Below are 20477 nucleotides of genomic sequence, written 5' to 3'. Positions count from 1 at the left end.
AAAAAATAACATGTTACGTCAACAATCCACCATACTGCTGCCTAGGTTTCCTTCCAGTATCCTGACTTACTATTCTGATGGAGAATGTCACATGACTGCTGCAGCTAATCAGCTACGACTTACCGGCTGCAGACTTCGCAATCCATTTGAGGGGGACACAGACAGCGTTGTGGCAGAATGGCAGGATCTGGTTGGTGGGTATATTTTCTTTTTTGTTTTAGCACAACCATGGGCCTATTTTTAATATAAAAATGTAATGGACAACCCTTTGAGGGAATAGGAGGAAGTTAGGCATACAAGGCCAGTCGCATAGCTCACTTTCCGTGCAAGAAAGCAGTAGTATAAATGTCATTTGGTAGTTGTGCTAGGAACAATTGGTAGAGATGTTGCATTTAGCTTTATCCTGATAACGACAAGGTAGTAGAGAATGAGTATGACAGAAGTGAAGATGAACACCATGAGAAGACTAGATTAGGGGGCGTGGCTTGAGCTCAGCAAGGTGGCTGTCATGCCCTCTGCCGCAGGCACGGTCTCTGCTGCGCAGGGACACCGGCGCCTATCTCGCAGCTCCACTGCTACTACCCACCCTGACCAAGGCTCTCCTCTTGGAATCATCCAGTGACCATCTCAGGCTAGATCAACCTTGCTGTGTTTACTCAGACCATCCAGGACTCTCACCACCTCCTCTATACGGTCTGTATGGGTCGTCCCTCTGGTCCGGGCATCGCAGCATTAAGGTCATCTGGTGTTGCGACGGGGGAGCCCCTGTATAGGGATACACCTTGCCCGGAGCTCCACTACATGGTTCTGTGTCGTGGTCCAGAGGGTTCTTCCCTCAGGCACCTTGTTCATTTGTTTGCTTTATTTAATAAACATCTTTAGTTTATTTGAAGCTCTTCTCCTGTCTCGTGTATCGGGTATGCAGCTACCTCCGCACCATCAGTGGTCTAGTGGGTCCACTATACATCTTCACGCCCTGTGGGCGTAACAGTGGCAGTCGTGTGAGCTCCGAGCTCCTGCGTGACCAGCCAGAGAACCGACAAGGAAGATAAAAAGAAGAAACATTTTGGATTAAAAGTACCGCTAATAATATCTCCATCCATTCTGGAATAGATTGATACCATAATCTTTATTGTGGACTACATATTTTTCAAACTACAATCGTCTGGAAGAAGAGGAGGCTAAAGAGCGGTTTTGGCGGGAAACCGTGCCAAGAGTCCGGGAGTCTCTGCTCTGTTACATAACACAGGTTTACCCGGGAAGATTTGAATCTGAGGTAAACTTCAACTGACTGTCGCCATCATATCTGAGTGACCGGGACTTTGGGCGAAGAAACAGTGTGGTCATTGGTGGCGGGAAGATTCCTGGGAGTCAAGGAGTCCCTCCTTCGCTCAGCTCCGGTGGCGGCCCTGGAAGCAGGAAATGTGAGGTAACACGTCGCCACATCGCTTCACCGCTGCAGCTGCGGCTGACATATTTATAGAATCATAGAATCATAGAATCGTAGAGTTGGAAGGGACCTCCTGGGCCATCTGGTCCAACCCCCTGCTTAAAGCAGGATTCGCTAAATCATCCCAGTCAGATGTCTGTCCAGCCTCTGTTTGAAGACTTCCATTGAAGGAGAACTCACCACTTCTCGTGGCAGCCTGTTCCACTCTCTGATCACTCTAACTGTCAAAAAGTTTTTTCTAATATCTAATCTGTGTCTCCTCCCATTCAGTTTCATCCCATTGCTTCTAGTCTTTCCTTGTGCAAATGAGAATAAAGATGATCCTTCTACAATGTGACAGCCCTTTAGATATTTGTAGACAGCTATTAAGTCTCCTCTCAGTCTTCTCTTTTGCAAGCTAAACATTCCCAAATCCTGCAACCTTTCCTCATAAGACAGGGTTTGCAGACCGGTCACCATTCTGGTCGCTCTTTTCTGAACTTGCTCCAGTTTGTTGATGTCTTTTTTAAAATGTGGTGCCCAAAACTGGACACAATATTCCAGATGAGGTCTGACCAAAGAGGAGTAGAGGGAAATAATGACTTCACGTGATCTAGACTGTATGCTTCTGTTAATACATCCTAGAATTGCATTTGCCTTTTTTGCTGCTGCATCACACTGTTGACTCATATTCAGTCTGTGATCTATTAGTATACCCAAGTCTTTTTCACATGTCCTGTTGCATAGCCCTATTCCTCCCATTCTGTATATGCTTTTTTCATTTTTATTGCCCAGATGTAGTACTTTGCGTTTTTCCCTGTTAAAAACCATTCTGTTAGTTGCTGCCCACTGCTCCAGTTTATTTATATCTTTTTGAATCCTCTCTCTCTCTTCTCTAGTATTAGCTATCCCTCCTAGCTTTGTGTCATCAGCAAATTTAATCAGTTTACCCTCAATTCCTTCATCTAAATCGTTGATAAAGATGTTGAACAATACAGGGCCCAGGACAGAGCCCTGTGGTACCCCACTTGAGACATTCTTCCAACTGGATGAGCAGCCATTTACGACCACTCTTTGGGTCCGATCACTAAGCCAGTTATGAATCCACCTTACAGTTGTGTTGTGAGTTCATTCTCTGGTTCACCAGTTGTGAGTTCTCCTTCCAGACTCCCTCTGGTGGTAACAGGAGGTAATGAGGCTGATTTGATCGGTGGAGATCTGCCACCTGAGAATGAGGATGACGATTGGACCTCAGGAGTGTCATGATCCCAGTGCGGGTTTTTGAGCTGCACACCGGGGGTTAATGTCTGGAGCTCTGTGCAGGTTTTGACCTGCACACTTGGGGTTAATGATTGTGGCCTCTTTCTGGTTCTGGGAGAGCTTCATAAACCCCTGGGTAGCTTCAATCCCTGCCAGTTATACTTTTGCCATTGGCCTAGTGTGCTGACCCCGTGTGCCTGTTTGTTGCTATAGCTTGTTTATATGGTTCTGACCCGATTCTGTTTCCCGTTGTGAGTTTGCCTGTTGATTTTGTACTGCGTTATTATCTGTGTATGACTCATTGCATGTGACCTGACTACTCTCTGCTCGCCCCTCTTGTACCTTGCAACTATCTGTGTATGACTCATTGCATGTGACCTGACTACTCTCTGCTCGCCCCCTTTGGTACCCTACAGCTATCTCTGTGTGTGACTCATTGGCTACGTCCTGACTATTCTCACTGTCTATTCCCCTTGGTAACTTTGTCTCGCAGTTACTCTGCTAGGAATTGTCTTGCAGCTCCTAGCTCTGTGGAGTTTAGGCCACGCCCCCAGCAGTCACATGCTTCAGGTCCTGCAGCTCTGAAGTACGCATCTATTCGGTTGCTGCCCGCTCCACAGGTAGCTTTGAGCACTGTTCGCTTTACTCAGGACACGTGCACTGGCTCAGTGAGCAAGTTCAGTGCGGTGTCTTTGACAAGGAGTCTCAGATTGGATTTAAGACAGCCGACGCCCTATTCAGTTGCTGGTGATTCCTTCTGGCTTGTCAGCTCTTGGTTTTCAGCTCTGTTCCAGTCATCTAAAGCTTTTTTTCTGCTAATGTTCACACTTGATTTTGTTGGCCTATTCAGTTTTTTGGTGTGGTCAGCCAGCCCCGGCTGGGGGCTGTGCTGAATTTCCACTCTTATTTATCAGTATTTTGCCAATTTGCTTTTTGTCCCTTACTAGTTTGGTCTCTTTTTGCTCTGTCTCAGAATATTTCAGAGTGCTGATATAGTGGGAGAAGTCTAGTGACTTTAGGGTTAATTTTGCTATCAGAAGTGTTGGACATTATTTTTGTTGGGTTTTTTGCAGGTTGCAGACAGTGTCTTTCCTTTCCTTTCCTCTCTAGTCAGTTTGGGCCCCGTCATTTGCTCACCCTATTTTCCTGACTGTGTTTGTGCCTTCATCTTGTTTCACCGTCAATACATGTGTGGGGCCTATCTATTCCTTTGGGGTCTGCTCTGGGGCAGTTAGTTTTCCCCTTTTCATGCTTCAGGCTTATTTAGTCCTCAGGCTGTGACGAAGCGTCTAGGAACATCGTAGGTACGCTCCACAGCTGCTGCTAGTTGTGTGGTTAGGATCAGGGATCTGCAATCTGCATAGTTACCTGTTTTGCTTTTTTCTCCTCGGTGACCCATTCATAACACAGTTGCCTTGTCCATTCCATACTTAGTCATTTTTTCAATAAGGATTGTATGAGATACTTTGTCAAATGCTTTGCTGAAGTCAAGATATACTATATCTACAGCATTTCCTTGATCCACCCAATCAGTGATTCCGTCATAGAAGGAAATTAAGTTAGTCTGACATGACTTATTAGTTACAAACCCATGCTGACTCTGTTTAATCACTTCATTCTTATCCAGGTACTGACATACATGTTGTTTAATAATTTGTTCAAAGATCTTTCCTGGTATAGAAGTCAGACTCACCGGCCTATAGTTGCCTGGGTCCACCTTCTTCCCCTTTTTGAAGATAGGAACAACATTTGCTCTTCTCCAGTCTTCTGGGACTTCTCCTGTTCTCCAAGAATTTTCAAAGATTATGGAGAGGGGTTCAAAAGTTTCTTCTGCTATCTCCTTCAGTACACTGGGGTGTAATTCATCTGGACCTGAAGACTTGAATTCATTTAGGTTAGCTAAGTGTTTCCTCACTATCTTTCTGTTTATAGATATCCTGGATTCTTCTATTCCCTTAATAGGACAGTGAAGAACAGTTGATGTTACATTTCCTTTCTGAGAAAAAACAGATGCAAAATAGGAATTTAAAAGTTCGGCCTTCTCAACATCCAGTCTTACCATTTCATCATTTTCATCCTTTAAAAATCCTATAGCATCTTTGACTTTTCTTTTGCTTTTGACATATCCCCAAAATCCTTTATTATTGCTTTTGACATCTCTTGCAAGCCTCAATTCATTGTCAGCTTTAGATAATCTGATTTGTGCCCTGCAGGTTCTGCAGACAGCATTATATTCTTCTTTAGATATGCCTCCCTCTTTCCATTTTATAAACATTTTTTTCTTCCTTTTTAGCATGTGCTTAAGTTCTGTGTTCATCCATCCTGGTTTCCTTAAATGCTTCCTATTCTTCCCTCTTTTCGGAATTGTTAACAACTGTGCTTTGAGAATTTCATTTTCCAAGATTTCCCATCCTTCCTGGACATTTTTGTCTTTAAGGATATCCAGCCATTGGATCCCTCCAATTATCTTTCTGAATCCCTTAAAATCTGCCTTTCTGAAATCTAACCTTGACGTCTGAGTCTTCACAGGTCTTCCTCCTCTAGTTATCCAAAATTCTAAGATAGCATGGTCGCTACCTCCTAGGGTCCCAGCCACTTTTACCTCCTCAACCATTTCCTCCCTGTTTATAAGGATTAGATCCAAGGTAGCAGTTCCCCTTGTTTTCTCCCCTACCTTTTGGAAGATAAAGTTGTCAGTTGTTCAAAGATCTTTCCTGGTATAGAAGTCAGACTCACCGGCCTATAGTTGCCTGGGTCCACCTTCTTCCCCTTTTTGAAGATAGGAACAACATTTGCTCTTCTCCAGTCTTCTGGAGGATAAGAGGATAAGAATTTCCTTGACCTGTTAGTTTTGCCTGAGAGAGATTCCCAACAAATGTCTGGATAGTTGAAATCTCCCATGACAACTATGTCATATTTTTTGGAGAACTTGGCCATTTGATGCATAAAGAGTTCATCCATATCTTCAGCTTGCACAGGCGGCCTGTAGTAAATGCCTACAATGGTGTCCTTTCCATTGTTCTGTCCTTGTATTCTTACCCAAACAGTTTCCACAGAACTCCCAGTCTCTGAAGCTTCAATCTCTGTGCAGATATACGCGTTTCTAACATACAATGCAACACCCCCTCCTCGTTTATCAAGTCTGTTTCTTGCAAATAAGTTGTGTCCTTCTAGTCTTGTATTCCAATCATGTGTATTGTCCCACCAAGTTTCAGTGATTCCAATTACATCATATTTCTTTTCCTGTGTTAGTAGTTCCAATTCTCCTTGTTTGTTGCCCATGCTTTGTGCATTAGTATAGAAACATTTTAGTTTGTGATTGGTTTCTCTTTCTCCAATATTTTTATTATTTAGATTCTTTTGTCTTTGTTCTTCCTTTCCACTTCTAATAGCAGAGTTCTCAATAGCATTTATCAGGTGTATGGCTTTTTCTGGCCTTTTGCTTCCCTTCCCATGTTGTTCTAGTTTAAAGCTCTCCTTACAAGTGTAGCAAGGCGACTTCCAAATACTTGCTTTCCAGTCTTCGTAAGGTGCACCCCATCTCTAGCAAGTAGTCCATCGTAAAGGTAATTCACTCCGTGATCCAGAAAACCAAACCGTTGCTGACGGCACCATCAACGTAGCCAGTTGTTCACCTGCAGAATCTTATTCCACCTCCTTGTTCCATGGCCATCCACTGGGAGGATGGAAGAGAAGACCACTTGCGCCCCCAGTTCTTTCTGAAGTGTCAGGCAGCCTGGACGACGCTGTGAGGTAATAAGGAGTCACCACAGCTTTGAGCGGAGCGGGAAGGTGAGGCGCCATTACAAAGAAAAAAAGGCGCGAAAATCACCGCCTCTGCTCTGAGGTAAACAAGAGGCAGGGTGAAGGCGGAGTTGCAGCGGAGCCAGAGGAAGAAAGACGCCAAAAGGACAAGCCGTAGAAAGAAGACAGAAAAGGAAGAAAGAAGATTGAAAGAAGAATAGGAGACGACAGGGAGAAGACACAGGAGACAGAGAATAACAGAAGATTTCAGTGCTACAGCGACGAGACAGGAGATGCCCGACAGTCACCGGATCTATTCTTCATATAGCGGCTGAGCTGAAGAAGCAAAAGAAGCTATTGAAAACCTAATTAATAGCCCTTCTGGGCTAAGCAAAAGGCTTGGACCTCTTCTCTCTGCAGGTGACATTAACTTTTCCCTTCTTTGTGGGATTTTTTCCATCCTTTTCTTTGGGGGGTGTTTACTTTTGCAACTGGAGTCTTATTTGCACGATTTCATTTTTTTTCTATTTTTTAATTTTTCTTTTCTCACCTACTCATTGGCAGCACCTTTTCCTCAAGCTCCTATTATGTCTACAGTCTTATACTAGACGAAGGAGACTTTCTTCTATAAGAGCTCAATCTACACATTTTTGCGGTCTACTTAAGGGTGAACCTTTTAACATCGACTACTGACATTAGTGTGGCAACATTTTCAGGAGTCATATAGTGCAGAAGAAATAACTCGGGTAAAACATTTTCTTAAATATTTACCTAGTACTTAGACCCCACATAAAGAGTGGTATTACACAAGCTGGGGCTCTGGTGGGTCATATATTCGCGTAAAGTACTATATATTGCCTATATTTATATAATATTTTCAATTGTTATTTTTCATAAGCCTTGGAGACTGACTCAATCTTTTAGAACACCGCCTCTACTTTTGTGAGAAGTATTTGGATCAAAATTTATTATACTCCTAACTAGTAGCCCTGCCGGGCTGAGTAAAGGGCTTACATTCTTCCACTTTATAGGTGACGTTACCTTCCTTTTTTTTTTTTTACGTGTTCTGGAGACTACAACCTTTATAATACCTCCACAAAATTGAGGTTCTCTGCTGATACATTGCCGGAATACTCTTACTTTCTTAATAGATCTCCACTACAGGATTTCAATACACACTTTAAATATCGGGAGCATTGACCGTCTGTTGGTTATATAAACGACAGCGTTTACATTCCATCAGCTCATAGTCTACAGATACTACTAAACTGTGGTCTGGTATTAAAACTTGGGGGTGAGTGTTTCGGTCTTCACCCTGCAAGAAACGGGGTAAAACAGATCATCGATTAGTTCTCTAGGCACATTCAATAGAGTTACACTGTATATTGTCATTAACTGCAGTGTCGTTTTCTGACTATACTGCTTTGCATATACTTCGCTGACTTGTGGCCCTTTTACGCTTTGACTTCAAATCCTAACATGGCGTCGGAGAATTCCAAAAATAAAGGGCTCACTAATAGAACCCAGAGGGATTGGAGCAACACTAAACCCAGATCTGTGAGGGAACACACTAATTCAGTCAGTCCTATTAAATCCAGCTGAGGACAACATAGGTCTTCTTCAGCTGCTTCCAATGCATGCCATGGGAAATTGGCGCAGGGAAAGCAGTCTCAGAAAAATCAATTCATTGACTTTCATGAATTATCTCAGCAATCTACTCTGTCTAATAAAACTGATGATAGGCTAAATGAGATGGACTTGTCACAACCAAATAAAAGGAAGACTTTGGAAGGGGGACATCGTGGGAAAGGGGCATCTGCGATTGACTCTGACAGCACCTCAGATGAACTCTCTAGTAACGGTAGTTCAAGACAACCTCTTCCCAAAAAGGGTTGCACAGGGGTCCCATCCATAAGTACACCTCCACTTGATTTAGTCAATCATGAGACATTTCTCTCTTCAGACAAACAGGTGTCGGAGGGGGTACTAGCCAATTTTTGCAAGGCACTCAAAGACTCAATTACTTTACGTTTTGAGACACAGAGGAACCTTATTCAAGAAGTGAGTGACAAATTCTCTAACAGATTTGAAAAAAACGAGGGCAGAATCACGAAAGTGGAGACTAGTACAGAAACTCTCATGCAACAGAATTTGGCTCCGAGGGAGGAGGTTTTGTATATGAAACAAAAGATGACAGACATTGAAGATAGGAGTCGTCAAAACAATCTAAAACTTAGAGGGATCCCGGAGACCATAATTCAAGATGATCTCGCGGTATATGCCAAATCTCTCTTTAAAAAAGCAATTCTTTCAGATATTCAGTTAACTATAGATAGGATTCACAGACTTCCACGCCCCAAGGGTATCCCCCTAGATAAGCCCAGTGACGTCATTTTGCGTCTACTTTTCTATGAAACGAAGGAAGGGATCTTGAAATTCATACGCAATAAGAACGCTTTTCCAGTTCCTTATGAAAACAATAAGGTGTTCTCGGACTTCTCCAGAAACACCATGGAGGCTAGGAGGTTGTTCAAAGAAGTGACCGCTAAACTAAGAGATTTAGAAATTTCTTACAGGTGGGGTTTCCCTACCAAATTAATTGTGTGATTCAAGCGGAAGAATATATTACTAGAAAACCCGAAAGAGGGACAAGATTTTCTTACATATATTCAAAAAGAGTATAAAGATAATGGATGATTTTCACCTTAGCTCACACCTATGGTTTCCAATACTTAACCTCTATTTTCTAAAATAACGACAATTTACTTTATTTTAAAAGAGAAATGGCTGGTCGCGTACGACCTTCACCACATTTTTTTTACCCCAAACTAAGGAGAGAAACCTAGGCCGGTTTCTCCCAGGGGAACTCCATAGTTCTAACTATGCTTTGTAATTTTCCTGTTTGTCTTGTTCTTGTTAGGTTATTATTCTATACGTACTTCTAGACTTTGGTCTTTGTTTAAGTCTAAGGCAGTTACAGATGGAAATTAATATTTTGTCATATAATGTAAGAGGTCTAAATAGCCGATACAAATGGCACATCATTTGGAAGGAAATAAAACTATACCAGGCAGACATTGTATGCCTTCAGGAAGTGAAATTTATCAGAAATAACCACCCACTATTTCAACACAAACATTATACTCATGCTTTTGAAGCACTTGGGGACAAGAGGAAAGCTGGAGTCATGACCATCATCAGCAACAAAATACCATTTCAGTACATCAGTGAAGTAGTTGACCCAAGGGGGAGATATCACATTCTGCTATGCAAACTTAATGGCACAACATTCACTATAGCTAACATTTATGCACCAAACAGTAAACAGTTTCCCTTTTTCGACAAGGTCATTAAAAAACTTAACAAGATCAAACAAGGTGAACTGATGATATTGGGTGATTTTAATATGGTGCCAGATAAACGTATTGATTCCTCCTCCTCTGCACGCATGTGGGCCTCATCCTTGGGCAAATGGTTGCTCAGGAATTAATTATTCGATACCTTTAGATGTCTAAACTCATCCTCCCGTGAGTATACCTGCTACTCTGATGTCCATGGCTCCTCATCTAGGATAGACCTATTTCTGACCAATATATGCTCCCTACCCAAATTCAAAAAGGTGGAAATTCTTAATAAATCCTTTTCTGACCACACTCCAGTGATTGCTAAATTTGTAATAGAACTCTCAGTTAATACTGCATTTTTATGGAAAACAAACCTTACCATACATACGCAAATTCCCCCAATATAGGAAATCTTTAAAGGACTACATACAAAATTATTTCAAAGAAAACTATACCAATGACATAGATCCATTCACCCTTTGGCGGGCTCACAAGGCGGTTATTAGGGGATGCCTTATGCACCTTTCCTCCAGGCATAAAAAGGAGAACAGGGAAAAAATTACTAGTCTACAAGAAAGTATTAAGGCGAAAGAGGATCAGCAGTCTAAATTAGGTACTCCATCCCATGCTATACACATGGAAATTCTGAAACTGAGACAAGAGCTTACTGCTCAGATTTTGAATGAGTATGACTCGGCAATCAGAGCCTCCAAACTCGCTTATTACTCATCCAAAAATCGTCCAACTAAATATATGATGAACAAGCTTAAACAAGAACGTATTTGTAAAAGAATCTCTCAATTCAATCCTCATCCGGGGCCACGAAAACACATCCGCAGGACATTGTGAATGTCTTTTCTGCCTATTTTGAAAAACTATACAACTTAAACCTTGATCCCTCAAATCCAGTTCCAAGCCAGTTGTCTATTGATTCTTTCCTCTTGGGTCTGAATCTTCCGCAAATTGATCACTTGGAACTAGACTCTCTTAATCGCCCTATCAGTAAGGAAGAAATAACTGACACTATCTGTCACCTTAAACCATTGAAATCTCCAGACCCGGATGGCTTCATTAACGAATACTATCAAACGTTTTCTAACCTACTGACCCCACATTTACAATCTCTTTTTGGCCAGGTATCAACTAGAGGATACTTTCCCAAAAATATGTTAGAAGCTACAGTAATAGTAATACCTAAAGGGAAAGGCGAACCCGACAAGGTGGAAAATTTTAGGCCTATTTCCTTACTTAATAGTGACGTTAAGATCTATGCCAAGATGCTAGCGGATAGGCTTAAAACCATCTTTCCAAAATTGATTCAAGATGGTCAAGCGGGATTTATAGTAGGTAGACAAGCGTCTGATGGCACTAGGAGAATAATTAATATTCTAAACATGATAAAATCCTGTAATACTCCCTACTAGTTTCTATCCCTCGACGCTGAAAAGGAGTTTGACAGAGTAAACTGGCTATATCTCCAAAGCACATTGTCCAAGTTTGGTTTTGATAATAAGTTTATATCCAGTATATTTTCATTATACGAAGAACCTACTGCTAGAGTATACCTAAATAATCATCTCTCTAAACCTTTCGCTATCACCAACGGCACCAGGCAAGGATGTCCCTTATCCCCCCTACTTTTCGCAATTGCCATTGAGCCTCTTGCTGAAGCCATTAGGACATCTGTTTCAATATCAGGAATTCAAACTAAAGCTCGCTCCCATAAAATTAACCTCTTCGCCGATGACCTATTTCTATCACTCACAAACCCGATTGCATCTGTGGAGGACCTAAAAATAATACTAGAACAGTTATCTAACATTTCCTTTTTTAAAATTAATAACTCTAACTCTAAAATTCTACCTTTTTGGTTTAGCACGTGAAGATATTGAGGACATATTGGACCGGACTGAGTTTCAGTTAGAGAAGAGGAGCTTGACATACTTAGGCATCAATATTAAACACGATGTCCAAACTATTGTGTTGTCCAATATTGATGTTCTTGCTAAAACTATCTCCAAGGATTTTGACCACTTCGGCCTTATGGAACTCACATTGTTCGGAAGAGTACTGGTGGTTAAGTCCTTTATCTTACCTAAGATTTTATATGTTTTCCGAACGATCCCGTTGAAGGTTCATCTGAAACTGATAATTAAGCTACAAAATCTGATAAATTCATTTATTTGGCAAAATAAAAAACCGCGGATAGCACGTAATGTTTTATATAGAAGTAAAAATAACGGAGGAGTGGCATTACCAAACCTATGGGCCTACCATCAAGCGACTCTTATCAGGCATAGTAACAATTGGTTTAAGGAGGGGGAATGTCCTTCATGGTTGGACTTAGAATTGGATCATAATGACTATACATCCTTAAGGGATCTTTTACTCAAATATATAATAGAATGTACATCAAGATCACATGGTCATCCGATCTTTGATGCCATTTTCGATGCCTAGAGGAAATATGCTAAACTAAAAAAAAAATGATGATAAACTAGCTATCCTAAAGTCTCTTCCCCTCAAATTTGTTTTGACTCTCTTTAAATTCTCATTATCAAAGGTATGGTATGATTCAAAAGTTACAAGGGTTGGCGACCTGTGGGATGGAAGTAATTTGCTCTCTTTCTCTAAGCTCAAGGACAGATTCCATCTTCCTTTTGTGGAGTTTATGCCATACTTGATGTTGAAAGATAATATTCAGAAATTACTTCGTAACAAAGTCTCCAATTTGAACCTCATTGCTGCACTAGTGGGTAACCCCACTCTAAAAACCAAATGGTCTCTCAAAAGTATTTACCTTTGTTTTAATGGGGATACTGAATGTTCTAAAAATGATCACATGACCAGGTGGGAGGCAGACCTCAACTCGTCCATACAGTTGGATCAGTGGGCACATGCGATCAAACTCTCCTATAGATCCATTGTGTCGATGAGCTTGCACGAGACTTATTTAAAAGTTATGCTTCGTTGATATTATGCGCCCACGCGTCTGGCGCATATCAGCACAGACATTTCGCCCTTATGCTGGAGGGGCTACCTTCAGCCTGGAAACCTGTATCATATATTCTGGTGCTGCCCAATACTGCGAGGTTTATGGACGCAAGTTCAACTTCATGTGGCCTCATTATCTCAGACCCCTATTGAGATTACTCCGCGAGTGGCGCTTTTGTCCTTGGACTTAGAGAATATCAACCGATCTATTAAATTTGTGATTATACATATCCTCTTGATGGTAAAAAATAGCATTGCTACATGGTGGAAAAAACCTGATGTGCCTAAACTCGCTGATATTATAGATCTCTTACGTACACATAGTTGGCTGGAAGAGAAAATACTGCAGCTTTTCACTCGGGTACATTAAACAAATATTACTTGAAGTGGGAAGAGTGGAATTTTAAGTTTCAATAAGCCTGCCTTTCATTATACCTACTATCTAATATGTTATAATCCGAATTATATAAGTATCTGTTACAATATTTCCATGTCCAAAGTTGAGAAGTAGAGCGGAGCTCTCTATATTTTATTTCCCCTTTTCCCTTCTGTAACCCCTATCTTCCCCTTTAAAATTGAAATTTCAATAAAAATCATTTGAAAGAGAAGACTAGATTAGTAGTGACAAATAACGAATTGTTGACCAATAATGAATTTCTTGTTTAAAGTGGTGGTCTGAAACTAAAATGTATTTTAATCCTAAATTCCTATCTGTTTTATTATTATTATTATTATTATTATTATTATTATTATTATTATTATTATTTATAAAGCACCATTGGTTCCATGGTGCTGTACATGAGAAGGGGTTACATACAAATTACAGATATCACTTACAGTAAACAACCTAACAATCACAGACTGATATAGAGGGGAGAGAGGACCCTGCCCTTTCGGGCTTACATTCTACAGGATAGTGGGGAAGAGACAGTAGGTTGGGGGATTGCAGCAGCTCCAGTGATGGTGAGAAGGTAGCTCCAGTAGTGGTGAGGAGGCAGCGGGGATCATTGCAGGCTGTAAGCTTTCCTGAAGAGATGGGTTTTCAGGTTCCCTCTAAAGGATTCGATTGTTGTTGATAGTCGGACGTGTTGGGGCAAAGAATTCCAGAGGATGGGGGCTATTCGGGAGAAGTCTTGGAGGCGGTTGGGTGAGGAGCGAATAAGTGTGGAGGAGAGAAGGAGGTCTTGAGAGGACCGGAGATTACGTGAGGGAAGGTATCGGGAGATTAGTTCAGAGAGATATGGAAGAGACAGGTTATAGATGGCCTTGTAGGTCAGTAATAGTAATTTGAATTGGATATGCTGAGGGAATGGGAGCCAGTGAAGAGATTTGCAGAGGGGAGAAGTGGATTAGTAGTGAGGAGAGAGATGAATTAGTCGGGCGGCAGAGTTAAGGATGGACTGGAGAGGTGCGAGGGTGTTAGCAGGGAGGCCACAGAAAAGGATGTTGAAATAGTCGAGGTGGGAGATGATGAGGGCATGTACAAGCATTTTAGTAGAATGAGGGTTGAGGAAAGGACGGATTCTGGAAATATTTTTGAGCTGGAGGCGACAGGAGGTGGAGAGAGCTTGGATGTGCGGTTTGAAGGACAGGGCAGAGTCAAGGGTTACTCCGAGGCAGCGGACCTCGGTACAAGGGAAAACGTGATGTTGTCAATTGTTATAGATAAGTCGGGTAAGTAAGATCTGTGAGATGGGGGAAAGATGATCAGTTCAGATTTGTCTACATTGAGTTTGAGGAAGCGAGAGGAGAAGGAGGATATGGCTGATAGACACTCTGGGATTCTGGACAGCAGAGAGGTGAAGTCTGGGCCAGAGAGGTAGATCTGAGTATCATCAGCATAAAGGTGGTACTGGAATCCATGGGACTTTATGAGTTGCCCCAGGTCAAGTGTATAGATTGAGAAAAGTAGGGGTCCTAGAGCAGAGCCTTGGGGGACTCCAACAGAGAGAGGGTGGGATGAGGAGGTAGTGTGGGAGTGGGAGACGCTGAATGTGCGGTTTGAAAGGTATGAGGAGATCCAGGATAGGGTGAGGTCTTTGATGCCAAAGGAGGAGAGGATCTGTAGTAGGAGGCAGTGGTCAACTGTGTCGAAAGCAGAGGACAGGTCTAGAAGGAGGAGTATAGAGTATTGTCCGTTAGCTTTATCTGTAAGGCTGTTTATTGTGATAATATAATTTCTTTTCTAATACGGTTTTGTTCAATAGTTTACATGCCCCAGCACAATTTTCGCTTTCTTGGCCTTTTTCAGAGAATATGAATGATAACACCAAAACTTTCTCCACTCATGGATAGTGGTTGGGTGAAGCCAATTATTGTCTCTTTTTAAAACATAATTACAGTCTAAAACATGAAAATGACCCTGATCAAAAGTTCACATATCCCATTTATTAATACCGTGTATTGCCCCCTCTAACATCAATGACAGCTTGAAGTCTTTTGTGGTAGTTGTGGATGAGGTTCTTTATTTTCTCAGATGGCAAAGCTGCCCAATCTTCTTGGCAAAAAGCCTCCAGTTCCTGTAAATTCCTGGACTGTCTAGCATGAACTGTGTGCTTGAGATCTCCCCAGAGTGGCTCAATGATATTGAGGTCAGGAGCCTGAGATGGCCACTACAGAACCTTTACTTTATTCTGCTGTAGCCAATTACAGATTGACTTAGCATTGTGCTTTGGATTGTTGTCATGTTGAAACGTCCAAGTACGTCCCATGCGCAGCTTCTGGGCTGATGATTGTAAATTTGCCTACAGTATTTGCTGATAACGTGTTGCATTCATCTTTCCTTTCACTTTGACCAAGTTCCCTGTCCCTTTGTATCTCACATATCCCCAAAACATCAGTGATCCACCTCCATGCTTTACAGTAGGAATGGTGTTCCTTTCATCATAGTCCTTGTTGGCCTCTCTCCAAATGTCACATTTATGGTTGTGGCCAAAAAGTTAAATTTTGGCCTCATCACTCCAAATTACCTTGTTCCAGAAGTTTTGAGGCTTGTCTCTGTGCTGTTTTGCATATTGTAGGCGAGATACTTTGTGGTACTTGCACAGTAATGACTTTTTCTGGAGACTTAACCATGCAGCCCATTTTTATTAAAGTGCCTCCTTTTTGTACATCTTGAAACTGCCACACCCTTAGTTTTCAGAGAGTCCAGTATTTCAGCTGATGTTATTTGTGGGTTTTTCTTTGCAACCCAAACAATTTTCGTGGCAGTTATGGATGAAATTTTTGTTGGTCTAACTGACCATGGTTTTGTTTTTATAGAGCCCCTGTTTTTCCATTTGTTAATCACAGTTTGAACGTTGCTGACTGACATTATCAATTCCTTGGATATCTTTTTGCATCCCTTTCCTGTTTTATAAAGTTAAACTACCTTTTCCCTTAGATCTGCTGACAATGCTTTTGCTTTCCCCATGACGCACAATCCAGAAACGACAGTGGCTGGATGAAAGATGCAAGGGTCTGTCTGGATCCCAGAAACTCACTTAAATTTTATGTACACATACTAATTACAAACAAACAGGTCACAGGTGAGGATGTTTCCTTTAGTAGCCATTAAAACCCATTTGTGTCATCTTCTGTGCATGTTATCTGGCCAAAATCACCAGGGTGTGTGAACTTTTGATCAGGGTCATTTGGATGTTTTGGGTTGTCATGATTTAAAAAGAGAAAATACACTAGTTTGACAATAAATGGCTTCATACAACCACTAACCATGAGTGGAGACAAAAGTTTTGGTGTTATCATTCATATTTTCAAAAAAAGGTCAAGAAAGCAAAAATTCTGCTGAGGTATGTAAACTTTTGAGCACAAATGTACATATAAATTATAGAGTCACTACCATTCCCTCACTAGGCTATCTAACTGCTTTCTTTTGTTTTTTTTACTACTTCATGTAACTGCCACAGCTACTGCCCCCACTCCACAACAAAACATTATCAGTAATATCTGTTTCGGGGGCTTGGCATGTCTCCACTTTACTGAGCATGTGTCGGTTGTCAATTCCAATGTATTCTCAATAGATTCTTGTCACTGTGCAATGTGCACAGTCACAATGTGCTCCCTCTCAGGCTCTGATGAGAAGTGATGAGCCAACAAGAGAGAGCACTGTCAGTAAGCATTGCAAGGAGACGATTGAGCAGAGAATAACGCTGCCCCCTGAAGTGAGATCACTTGCAGGGGAAGGGCTGTTCTATGCTCTCTCGTTCTCCAATTACACTTACAATGAGCACTGACAGTGCACTCTCTTGCCAACTTATCACTTCTCATCAGAGCCAGCAATGGAGCGCACTGTCACTGTGGTCAGAGAACAGTAGTGCACAGTGACAAGTTGCTACCGAGCATCCATTGGAATTGACAACCGACGTATGTCAGTTGAGCAGGGACTAGCCCAGACTTCACTGACCATGCTTCATATCAGGGAGTAGTAAAAAAAAATAATAATAAAGCAGTTAACTAGCACTAGGGATGCAAACTATTTAATTAAAGTATATTAGATAAGACATTAGATTATGACATTAAATAGATAGACTTTTAGGTTTAAAATAAATGTTAGTGTAAGACGACTCCTTTAAGAACATATCTTTTAAAGCAGGCAATAAAGACGAACAGGAAGAATATTTATGAATAGAACTCTATATTAACCAGTGCTACATTAACTTAGGAGCTAGAACATATTTACTTTGTTTAATTAATGTGCATGACTCGTCACATAGAAGAAAAATTAATTGATTATAAATAGAGCAGCTTATAAACTCTGAAAAATAATTTAAAAGTGGATATTTTCAAAAATGTGAAGGTAGAATTTGTAATACTGATTTCCATCACTTTTACAGTATCTGCTCTTCCTTCTGATGGCTGCCAGGATAATGTCTATCAGAGCAGCCAGTGATGTGTCAAGCATTTGCTTAAAGGAAAGACAGTTGATGAGCAATGGAAATGACCTACTCCATCTGTTGAATAATATGGAATAAAATGCACAGTGCTGAACTATACATCATTGCTATCATGGCAGTTTCCTCCTGATGGAAACGATGAGCATTGGAATCTTCTTTTCCTGACCAAATAATTCTATTTGGCCGTATGTTATTCAGACTGGAAATAGGTATTATTTTGTTATTAAAGAATAAACACTAATTGTAAAAAAAAAAAATTCAAAAGAAATACAAAATCCATATTTTATTTATGTATGTTTATATCTCATGTCAAAAAACAATGAGTAAAATATATAAAAAAAATCTAATTGGTTTTCAGAATTTTTATCACAAATGTCAGAAAAGATCACTCTCTGGTAGTGTTGAGCATTCCGATACCGCAAGTATCGGGTATCGGCCGATACTTGCTGTATCGGAATTCCGATACCGACTTCCGATATTTTTTCAATATCGGAAGTCGGCATCGGAATCGGAAGTTGAAGTTCAAAGTTGACTGACAGCCGAAATGACGTCATCATGATGCGCGGTGTGTGCGCATCATGATGCGCCGTCATTTCGGGCCTTCCGGGGGTCTCTGCCGGCCTGCCGGGGGGCTGTGTGGACTGCCCGGGGTCTGTACCGGCCTGCCGGGGGGCTGTGCCGGCCTGCCGGTGGTCTGTGCACCCTGTGGGGGTCTGTACCGGCCTGCTGGGGGGCTGTGCCGGCCTGCCGGTGGTCTGTGCACCCTGTGGGGGTCTGTACCGGCCTGCCGGGGGGCTGTGCCGGCCTGCCGGTGGTCTGTGCACCCTGTGGGGGTCTGTACCGGCCTGCCGGGGGGCTGTGCCGGCCTGCCGGGGGGCTGTGCTGATGTCCGGGGGTCTGTGCAAGCATCGTCCGATGGGACTATAAGTCCCATCTGGCGATGCCTGCTACCATGACAGTGATTGACACATTAGCCAATGATGGGACAGTAGTAGTCCCATCATCCGGCTAATGTGTTAAATGTTAAAAAAAAAAAAAAAAAATACTACATACATACTACATACATACTACATGCATGCTACATACATACTACATGCTACATACATACTACATATATACTACATGCATGCTACATACATACTACATGCTACATACATACCACATACATACTACATACATACCACATATATACTACATACATACTACATGCATGCTACATACATACTACATGCTACATACATACTACATATATACTACATGCATGCTACATACATACTACATGCTACATACATACTACATACTGTATATACTACATACTACATACATACTACATACATGCTACATACATACTGCATGCTACATACATACTACATACATACTACATACATACTACATACATACCACATATATACTACATACATACTACATGCATGCTACATACATACCACATACATACTACATACATACTACATACATGCTACATACATAACACATATATACTACATGCATGCTACATACATACTACATGCTACATACATACCACATACATACTACATACATACTACATACATACTACATGCATGCTACATACATACTACATGCTACATACATACTACATATATACTACATGCATGCTACATACATACTACATGCTACATACATACTACATATATACTACATACATACTACATGCATGCTACATACATACTACATGCTACATACATACCACATACATACTACATACATACTACATACATACTACATGCATGCTACATACATACTACATGCTACATACATACTACATATATACTACATGCATGCTACATACATACTACATATATACTACATACATACTACATGCATGCTACATACATACTACATGCTACATACATACCACATACATACTACATACATACTACATGCTACATGCTACATACATACTACATATATACTACATGCATGCTACATACATACTGCATGCTACATGCATGCTACATACATACTACATACATACTACATGCTACATACATACCACATATATACTACATACATACTACATACAATACATTCATACAATACATACATAGACATACAGTACATATAACATAGAGTAACATACTTACCAATACTTGTCACATTGTTCCCCGAAGCCATTGTCTTTTACAGAATAAATATTAACATAACAAACCACAAAAATACTCACCCACGATCCGAAGCAGTCCACGAGTGTGTCCCACGACGATCTTGGGTAGAGAACTGCAGCATCAGCTGATGCTGCCGTTCTCTACGGGCTGCAGGAATCCAATGATGGAAGGTAGGTATCCTTCCGCACTGTATTCCTCTGCCACTTAAAAAAAAAAAAGTCCCTAGTCTCACTTTATGCCATTGCTGTGTGGGAAATTCCCACACAGCAATGGCATAAAGTGAGACTAGGGACTTTTGTAGTATGTATGTAGTATATATGTGGTATGTATGTAGCATGTAGTATGTATGTAGTATGTATGTAGCATGCATGTAGCATGCAGTATGTATGTAGCATGCATGTAGTATATATGTAGTATGTATGTAGCATGTAGCATGTAGTATGTATGTAGTATGTATGTGGTATGTATGTAGCATGTAGTATGTATGTAGCATGCATGTAGTATATATGTAGTATGTATGTAGCATGCATGTAGTATATATGTAGTATGTATGTAGCATGTAGTATGTATGTAGCATGCATGTAGTATGTATGTAGTATGTATGTGGTATGTATGTAGCATGTAGTATGTATGTAGCATGCATGTAGTATATATGTGTTATGTATGTAGC

The sequence above is a fragment of the Dendrobates tinctorius genome, unplaced genomic scaffold, assembly GCF_039654945.1.
Source record: "Dendrobates tinctorius isolate UK_male_01 unplaced genomic scaffold, ASM3965494v1 ptg000116l, whole genome shotgun sequence".
In the NCBI taxonomy this organism is placed as follows: domain Eukaryota; kingdom Metazoa; phylum Chordata; class Amphibia; order Anura; family Dendrobatidae; genus Dendrobates; species Dendrobates tinctorius.
This window is presented reverse-complemented; position numbering follows the sequence as displayed.